This window comes from Daphnia pulicaria, chromosome 6 (genome assembly GCF_021234035.1).
Source record: "Daphnia pulicaria isolate SC F1-1A chromosome 6, SC_F0-13Bv2, whole genome shotgun sequence".
Lineage (NCBI taxonomy): Eukaryota > Metazoa > Arthropoda > Branchiopoda > Diplostraca > Daphniidae > Daphnia > Daphnia pulicaria.
In genome coordinates this window covers 20,960,786-20,970,255 of record NC_060918.1, presented here as the reverse complement: position 1 = coordinate 20,970,255, position 9,470 = coordinate 20,960,786, and the positions used below count along the sequence as shown (strand labels likewise).

The following is a 9,470-nucleotide window of genomic DNA, read 5'->3' as shown; positions in this document are numbered from 1 at the left end:
CTGAATAAATAGATTCGATTTTGCATGGACTGAACGACACTTCACTCTACGGATCTCCGGAAGCAATTTCATTACTTTCAGAATTGAAGCCAGGAATTCTATAAAAAAAAACACACAATGAGTAAATATCGCATGCTGTAAGACGAATTAAAATATTACCGTCATTGCACTGCGTCTTAATTTCGTTGCCAAGTTCCATCAGACTCACTTTGTCAGCATTGGTGTTCGCAGTCTCAGCTTGACTTAAACATATTGGATTGAGATTCTCTGAGTGTACCTGAAATTATAGAAATATAGCAGTTTAATTGAAAGACTCACTACGAGTAAATTAAAAACTCACTTTTTCAGCATTGGTATTCACAGTCTCAGCTTGACTTAAACATATTGGATTGCGATTCTCTGAGTGTACCTGAAATTATAGAAATATAGCAGTTTAATTGAAAGACTCACTACGAGTAAATTAAAAACTCACTTTTTCAGCATTGGTGTTCACAGTCTCAACTTGACTTAAACATATTGGATTGAGATTCTCTGAGTGTACCTGAAATTATAGAAATATAGCAGTTTAATTGAAAGACTCACTACGAGTAAATTAAAGACTCACTTTTTCAGCATTGGTGTTCACAGTCTCAGCTTAACTTGAACATGTTGGATTGAGATTCTCTGAGCGTACTTGAAATTAGAAAAATACAGCAGCTTTATTGAAAGACTCCCTACGAGTAAATTAAAGACTCACACAAAGTTTCGCAGATATCCAACTCAAAGACTTCTGCTTCCAAATCTTGCCTAACTTCAGAATTTCTCCACTGAGTGATGTCCATCGCATAGATGAAGAGTTGGGAACTTTTATGTGACGGGCAATTTCTACGAGGGAAACAAAAGCTAAATTTAAGTAACAAGCACAGAATCAGATAAGACTGCTTACCGAATATCGACTTGATGGCTGCTGATTTCACATTAATGAAACACTATTTCACGGTTTCACCACGAGAGAAATGCTCTCGTGAAGTGATGAGCGTCTTTGAGACTTTGACGCTCTAAACGTTGCCGATATGTTTGAAATGTGCAAATTTTCATGACGTTGCCATGTCATGAAAATATGAAATAACAAAATAATAAATAAAATAAAAACTCCTATTTAAGTACAAATGAACTTAATTAAAAAGGTATAAAATCACCACATTAAAATTGCAATGAGTTATTGTAGAGGCACTAAAAATGCACTAAGGCATGCCTGAGTGTGTTTTGTACAAACAAGAACACTGATGTTGGCAGAGATAACTAGTTTATGTTGATGATCGATTGAGACCAACGTTAGCTGGATAGCTGGCAGCATCTTTACAACAGCTAAAGGTGTTCCATGTAACAGTGATGATATGATATCAATGATCTATTAAATAAACACAAATGAGTAACTGAGTAACTATCGTCTAAACAATTTTTATACCTTGGAGTGTGTTGTTGACTAGCCAAGTCAAATCCTTCTTCTAAAAACTTGGAGAATTGGTAAGCTGAAGCTGTTCCATGTAACAGTGGTGATATGATCTCAATGATCTATAAAATAAACACAAATGAGTAACTGGATAACTATCGTCTAAAATTTTTATACCTTGGAGTGTGTTGTTGATAGCCAAGTCAAATCCTTCTTCTAAAAACTTGGAGAATTGGTAAGCTGAAGCTGTTCTGTCTAACAGTGGTGATATGATCTCAATGATCTATAAAATAAACACAAATGAACAACTGAGTAACTATCGTCTAACCAATTTGTATATACCTTGGAGTGTGTTGTAGATAGCCAAGTCAAATCTTCTTCTAAAAACTTAGTTTTTGTAAGATATTACGGGAGTAAAAGATATCCATGTTCTGAAACAAAAAGGTAGTGAATATGGTAAATAAGTTTGAAGACCAATTAGGATACAATTTCAACAAGCTTTTACAAGTAAGGGATCCAGATCAATTTAACGTGCCAAACAAATATTTAAGACCTGTTGCTTACCAAATATGGACTTGACGGCTACTCAACCAATTATAACGAAAGGCAAAATCACAAATAAAACATGAAAAACTGATCCATTGAATGTAACCACAAACGCCATCGTAAAATTGAAAAACGTCATCTGTGATCTGTCATATCTGCTGACAACACAATTTTTATCGTTGCCACATTTTTTATTTGAATTGCGAATTGCGATACACACTTTAAAATTTTGTTTAAAATGTTTTAATAATAGTATAGAGACGCGTGCAATGGAAATAAAGAATTGTATATTTAGCTGAATTTTTATAACAACTCTGGTAACACCTGACTGGTATGATCGTTGCGACCGCTACTGTGATTTTGGTAGCATTTCACTAATTGTATAGTAGTGAAGTGCTACTTTCAGCACAAAGTAGTTCAATAGTAGCAGTGTACTACTATAAAGTAGATCCTCTACCTAATACGTAGAGGACGCTACTCTTTAGGATGCGAAAAAAAAAGCTACTTAGTGCTACTTAAGGGAGTGCTACCAGGTAAGTAGCACCCAATGAAATGAGTGTGTAAGATTCTAATTCGCGCAAAGTTATTTTTAAGCATGGCGATTCGTTTCTTTGAACTTAATATTTGATTCTTGTTTAAGTTATCTTAACTCTTAAAAGCTGATATTATTAAGAAAGCAAATACAGAACGCGAAGCTGCCTAGCAAGAATAAATCATCAAATTGCAAAGAAGTGAGCCAGTTTATTCTTCAACATCAAATTAATTTAAGGAATTAATATAAACAGGGAACTTTAAATGTCTATGAATTTAAAAAGCAGATTTATAAAAAACTTTTCCCATTGTGATTTCTCCGACCTTTTCTTTAGATAAAAAAAAGTTGCAATATCCTTAAATTCTATTTCCTAAATAGTAGAACAATTTGGAAAAATTCTGTATTGATATTTTACTCATTAAAAAGTGTATAAAGTTGGGGAATATGGAAAGCTTACATCAAGTGTCTTTAAAGTAGGTTCATTCACTTTCAGTTCAATTGAGTGAATCAAAAGAAATCACATTAAGATTATTTCACACTCCTTCTCATCTTCTGCCCGGAAGATTTTGGCAGTGTTAATCTAAAAGCGGGGAAAATTATTCCCTCTTGGCTTCCAAGAGGGATTTCCTATTTCCATTCAAAGTAGGTACAAAAGAGCGATTGTAACTTAAGACAATAGTTCAGAAAAGATTTGATTTCACATACAATTAGACTTGACATCTTAGTTGAATGTTTCCAAGTTGGAATAAAAGAATTAATGAATTTTTCTCACACGCAAACACAAATCTGGAATAATAGGAAATGCTTTACAGCTTTAGTAGGTTCTTCTCTTTTTGGACTTCTTGGTTTCTTCATTGCAGTGTTTGATTTGATTAGCCCACTGGCGAATCGGGACGCTTGATTGGGAGAAGTCGCATTCTACCCCTTCGTCTTCAGACTGAAAGCTGTGGATGTCTTGATCGAGACTGATACAATCAGTTGTCCCGACAATCTCTGGAAATGGGAAACAAATGTTGGCTTTTAGTAAAATGAAAAAAATGTATAATAAACTAATATATAAATCATCAAAACCTTTCAAACGGGAGCTGTCGAAGTGATGTAGTACTGAACAGTTAAGTTCCGACTAAGTCCTGGTGATTTCGTACAAATGTAGAATCGCTTGACTTTCTCTAAGCGGGGAACGTCCTTCAAATTAACAGATTACAGTCATGTAAAATTGCACGTAAACTAATCATAACTTACTTTTTAAAAACTCTTAAAACATGTTTTGAAGAGCCGTTGCTTTTAAATGTTACATCGCATCGAAGACCTAGACTATCATGATCCACGGTCGGTGGAATTACTTTGACGCCCGAATCAGCCACCAAAAACAGATCGTTAGAAAAAAATAATTTCTTCTCTTCTTTTTTTCCTATAATTATAATAAGCATTCAATGTTAAAATTCAAACACAAATATAATATAATTCAATGCGAAAAATTACGGAATGCACCAAAAAAAGGAAAATAATTAGGAACATATCTTTCTTCACTTCCATCAACGCCAATTTCGACTTTCTCATCAATTCATCCATTTCGGACTTAACTGGGGAAAATTTCTAGTGACCTTCCTTTTGTTCTTGGGCATTTCCTCCTCAGACGAATCGACGGAAGAATCGCTACTTGATGAATCACATGAATCTCGATATTTACTGGATTTGCTGAATGTCTTCTTCTTCTTCTTCCTATCGTTATCCTTAACTTTTAGTGCTTTAACCTTTCTTGAAATAGTCTGGATTGCTGAGCTTGATGACTCTTGCTGCTTTCCGATTTTCCGTCGTTGCCTCTCGAGTTGGGGCGGTATGTGAGCGGCTTCCCCTTGAAGTTGACGGCTGAGCGACAGAGAATTGCTGGATGTTTATTAAAAGGGCTATGAAATCATGGTCGCTTTTGAGATTTTCATCCAAACTAAGTCGACCGTTTGGTGATGGAGTATCCAGTTAGCAGAGAGGGCACTTGATTTGTTGAAAGACATCATCGAACATATTCTTAAAAAACAATGGCAGTAAACATTTAAGATAAGCAATATGCGTCACCACAGGTCTGACCATGAAATCACATATAAACCAAAACATGTAAAAAAAAATAAACAAGCAAACCAAACCCAAAAAAAAAAAAAAAAAAAACTTGGCTCAACATGCAGCATTCAAGACAAAATCTATAATGGCAATTGAGAAATTTTGGTGGGCGACCGTTAACATCATAGCTAGTCTTACGTAGTCTTACAAACAGCGCATGTGCTTATGAAACCAACAATGCCGGACATGTTGACTGAATAAAAAACGAACAGCGACTGATGGTTCCAATTTTGTTGTCAATATTTATATCGAGGAACACCTACAAGGGGAGGTCGTGAAAACTTAACATTTTTGTGCCCTGTAACACCCTACTAAGTCGGCGATCCTTTGAAAGTATTATCGAACTCAAGGTTGAAGAGGCAAGGTCATATAAGTGGCAAGATAAGACCTTCATTAAAGTAGGTGATGGCAGCGGTAGCCCAGCTTCAAATTGCAAACCTAGTAGTTCGCATCTGCTACTTGACCTTCTGTTGCCTTCCATAATTTTTAGGTCATCATTTCAGCAAAGAATACACGGACAATTATTCGTCAATTTAAGGTATAAAAATATCTACCCAGCCTAGGAGTCATCAACGGATAGACCGTTGGAAAACATGAGCCCCAGCAAAATGTTCATTATATTTTAACCTTTCTTCGAGATTAGTGTTTTTTTGCTGCTGTTGAACTGGTGAATATCGAAATGAATTTGGAGATCAAAATCACCAGATATTTAAGTATATTTAAGCGAAGAATTAAAATATTTTAAGTCGTTAAAGCCCATTTATTTAGATCTTGGGTTCCTGCTGCGGAAAATTGCTGAGGAAATGAACATGACTTCTAGGAGTCTTCGGAGATATATGGGCAGACGGCAGATTACTGTAAGGAGGTTCTACAGTTTGATATCTGCGGATGCTCTTCATACTCTGATTCATACTGATTTATCAAATTTGCTCCGAGAATCCACGGCTTGAAGTAAAAATGGTCGTAAATAGACTTTTGGCCATGGGACATCGTGTTCAATGGGTGAGGGTCCGTGAGGCCATGAATCTCATTTTTTGTTCAAGACAGGTGAATCGGAGATTGAGAAGAAGAGAGTATTCAGTACGGGCCCCCTTATCTGTGTTCCATTTTGATGGGGATCATATAACCTTAACATGTAAGAAAAGCTGGTCATTCACGCGAAGTCCGTACATCAATGGTCAAATTTTCAATTCCAATTATCTCGGGAACGAAACAAGATAAAAATCCGGACTTTATTCCATAAAAAACAGCTTGCGATTCTGAGCCGAATAGATCTAGTCCGGATTTTTAGATTCCTTTTCCGGATTACGATTCGAAAACAAATTCCGGAAAACGGGGGTATTTCTCGGTCCGGTTGAGTGGGAGATCGCTTGTTAAAATAACTTCAAAACTAAGTTTAGTTTTGAAAAAAGATTTAAATATACGGGAAAATGGGCTATCGAATTATTGTATTATATACATAAGTTTTGATGTACAAGACAGCGTAATTTGATATAAATTGGGCAAACTACGATTTTGTCCAAAAATGCCCTGGTCTACCCTAAGTTTCTTCAAAATTACCCCAAAATTTAAGTTTCAACTATTTTGTTTTGGGGCTGATCACGGTGGAGAGAATGTTCTTAGGGGCCAGTTTATGCTAGTGAAACGTGGGTTGTACCGTGGTAGCTTCATGACTGGTCGATCGGTCCACAACCAGCGTATCGAGCGTTTGTGGGGAGACGTACGTGTGGAATTCGTGCACATCAGTATTTTACGAAATTTTTACGTAATACCCCTTAATAATATTTCAAATTTCGAAATAAATAAATTAAAGCTTATGTTTTTACAGGGAAACGGAACAAAAGCGCATCCTTGATAGGTTTCAGAACTTGATCTGTATTGCCTCCATCTCGTCTTTCTTCCAATCATCCAACAACACATCAAAAATTCGTCGACGCCTGGAATGTTCATGGTATTCACACTGCACCGTTATCAATGTCCCCAATTCGAATGTTTATTCGAGGGCTGACATCTTTACTTCGAAAATTTTCTTCGAAGCGGAAAACACAAGATTTACCGAGCTTTTACAGGTTAGAGTTTGCCATAAAAATACAATTTGTGAATTATTTCTTTAAAACATTTTGTGTCAGGATATTGAATTCGAGCAATATATTAAAGACGTCCCATCAATTGTTGCCGACTCAGTTGAGGTCCCGGAAATATATTTTGAGATAGATCGAAGAACAGAACGGAGCCTGAGAACAAAATATGGCCTTCTGTTTTTAAAGCTAACTGTAAAACGACTTCTGCAATTTTTCAGTCTAATTGTATAATCTGCAATCAAATCTTGTCTGAAATTTTGTCTAAACTCTCTTTTTTATCTACTTTGAATAGAAATAAAAACTCTGAGATAGCATAAGAGACTGCTGTATTATGAAATATTTTCGTTGCATACCTTAAAATAGATTCGGTGAATGTTTATTAAACTATTAGCTATAGTCTACAGAAGTAGTAGTATTTGTGAAATGCACAATTAGGGCCTAGCACTCAATGATATCCATCTTATCAATATTCCCAACTTCTTTAAAAAAAAATTTAATATCAATAGTTAGTTACGCGTAACTGAATTTGAATTTAAAAGGTTTCGAGTCTTCCGCCCAGTTTCCCGCTCGAGTTTTCGTAACTGATAGTTATCACGCACAGAGATTTTTCGTCCGGTGTCTGGCTTTCCAGCAGATACAGAGGCGGGTAATAAAATTGCACAAATGTCTTCGATCCGGAATCCTTTCCAGAATAAAAAATCATTGAAGAAGAGCTGCATAGAACGAAGGAAACGGCAACTCACCTACATTTGAAGTCAAATAGGTGTTAGCATCGAGAATAATCTGAAATGGAAGAGATTAAACCATTGCACATGATTTAAATACATGCCGATCCTTGCCTGTTATGACGAGCCTACCACACATATTTGCCTCTAAATGCATTGCAAGGAGTACCAAGGGAATTCAAAAATCCCTGATAAAACTTCTCAGTTGTCATCCATGATCACTTCAGGTTTTCTTATCAGATGTTAGCACACCATGCCATTTCATCTTTTCAAATCTATTGAATTCAAAAAATTCTTTCAATAAAAGTTAAATAGGTGTACACGAATTAGTCACAATTACTCCTTGTGAGTAATGGTGAGTAATTTAAAACTCACCTTTATCCATTACCATTTTATCCACTGGTTTTGCAATCCTCAACCAGTAATTGTGGCTGCTGTCTAGTGGTGAGTCCCCATTAGGCAAAGCTAATCCGTGTTTCGGCTCTATCTTTTCTATAATGATTCCCCCTAGAAACTAGAAAATGATTTTAATCACACTGTTAATAATACCTCACGTTTTTCGAGACATACAGTCCTCGGAAACCGGGCAACTAGAAACGTATATTATAATCTACGATAACCGAGACGTGTTTTCCGTCTCGGAAATCGAGAGGAATAACCAACGATAAACAATGATTAATAAGAACTATAATTGTCCACTATTTCCCTACACTTCATCGGTTTCAGATTGTAATTAATAGAAAATAAATAAATTTAACAATTAACGTTCAGTTCAAATGTTTATTGATAAAAGAAAAGACCAATGTAATCAGGAAAATAGAACAACTATTCCCCATACATGGAATTGTACATTTCTTTAAATTGACGAACAAACAAAGCAAGGGATATGTTTTGTGTGGGTACATCGTCTTCCAGTTTCATGACAACAGTTCTTATAAATCGTAAGGTAGGCAATACCTTTTTGCACCACTGTATATCAAAAACATAATACACTGCAATTAATTGTAGTAAAGCTTCGGTTCTGCACACAGACTCGATTAATGGCAGTGTAGAATCAACAATGATAGTGAAGCTGGTTTCCCCAATTTTTAAAATAAAGGGGGTCTCTTTCTTCTGCTTCCTAATAACATCAGACATGTTAGCTGTGTCCTGAATAAATAAAGAAATATAATTAATGTAGCTATTAATGTATAGCTCAGTTATTGCACTGATTACAACTAACCTCGTGTAAATCAAACAAATAATTTCCCCATTTCATGGCTTGTTTACTTCCTGGTGTCAGAACGGGCAGAAGTTCAAGCACGGCACAACTTTCACTTTCTACATTTTACCATGAAAAGTATATTACTATTACGACAATTATAAACTTAGAAGTAGGTAACCTATAAGCTTAATTACCGAAATTTTTTTTTCAATAGAGGATTGATAATAATTAAGTATTTTTTTCACTGCTGCAGAATTATACTTCTGAGCAAGAATTAGATCAAGTTCGGCGAACAGCTACAAATGAAAATGTGTCCATTTTACTAGAGTGAAGAAATATATAGAAAATTTATATATACTCTTACAAAGTTTTGTTGGTTCAACACTGGACATCGAAGTTTCAATATGTCAGTAATAGAAGTCAAATGACCTTTGGTGATCTCGAACCGGCGACCTTTAAATGTTTGTTGAAAAAGAGACTTCATCGCTACTTGTGTTCCGTTTTGTTGATAGAGTTCGATTAGTTTTTCGTAATTGGCTTTGTAAGACACAGTGTCGATGGTATCATCTGTAAAGTAAATGTATAATTTAAATGAATTCTTTAAAACAGTTTAATTTAAAATCATTATATCTTACCAACATCTTCATTATTTCTTCCTTTGGAATGTACACCTGGATCCAAATTGGAAACACAATTTGCAACTTTTGGTCTCCCTCCATTGGTATTTTGTGGTTGACCGGCTGCCAATCTACGTCGTGATAGAATCCTTTGAAGATTGGCAACAATGGCTCTCTAGAAAAAAAATATTTGTAATACATACAATAATTCGAATTAA

At 35.4% G+C, this 9,470-nt stretch overlaps 1 protein-coding gene and 2 long non-coding RNA genes across 7 annotated transcripts in view; 1 reads left to right on the top strand and 2 right to left on the bottom strand.

Moving 5' to 3' along the window:
* The window catches only part of LOC124344296 (protein lifeguard 1-like), a 122,443-nt gene that overhangs the window by 102,357 nt on the left and 10,616 nt on the right, over positions 1 to 9,470 (top strand). The gene's annotated exons all lie outside the window — the stretch shown is intronic.
* On the bottom strand, positions 192 to 678 carry LOC124344306. Its single transcript, XR_006919656.1, has 3 exons — positions 605 to 678; positions 473 to 541; positions 192 to 277 (listed from the first exon to the last, which is right to left on the bottom strand). It is a non-coding gene; the product is annotated as an uncharacterized LOC124344306 (long non-coding RNA).
* LOC124344305 lies at positions 737 to 2,120 on the bottom strand. 4 transcript variants are annotated; one of them, XR_006919654.1, is made up of 6 exons: positions 1,919 to 2,120; positions 1,775 to 1,863; positions 1,610 to 1,715; positions 1,448 to 1,554; positions 926 to 1,390; positions 737 to 864 (listed from the first exon to the last, which is right to left on the bottom strand). It is a non-coding gene; the product is annotated as an uncharacterized LOC124344305 (long non-coding RNA). The 4 variants fall into 4 exon arrangements; XR_006919653.1 differs by having other exon boundaries at positions 1,986 to 2,120; XR_006919655.1 differs by having other exon boundaries at positions 1,610 to 1,706; positions 1,997 to 2,120.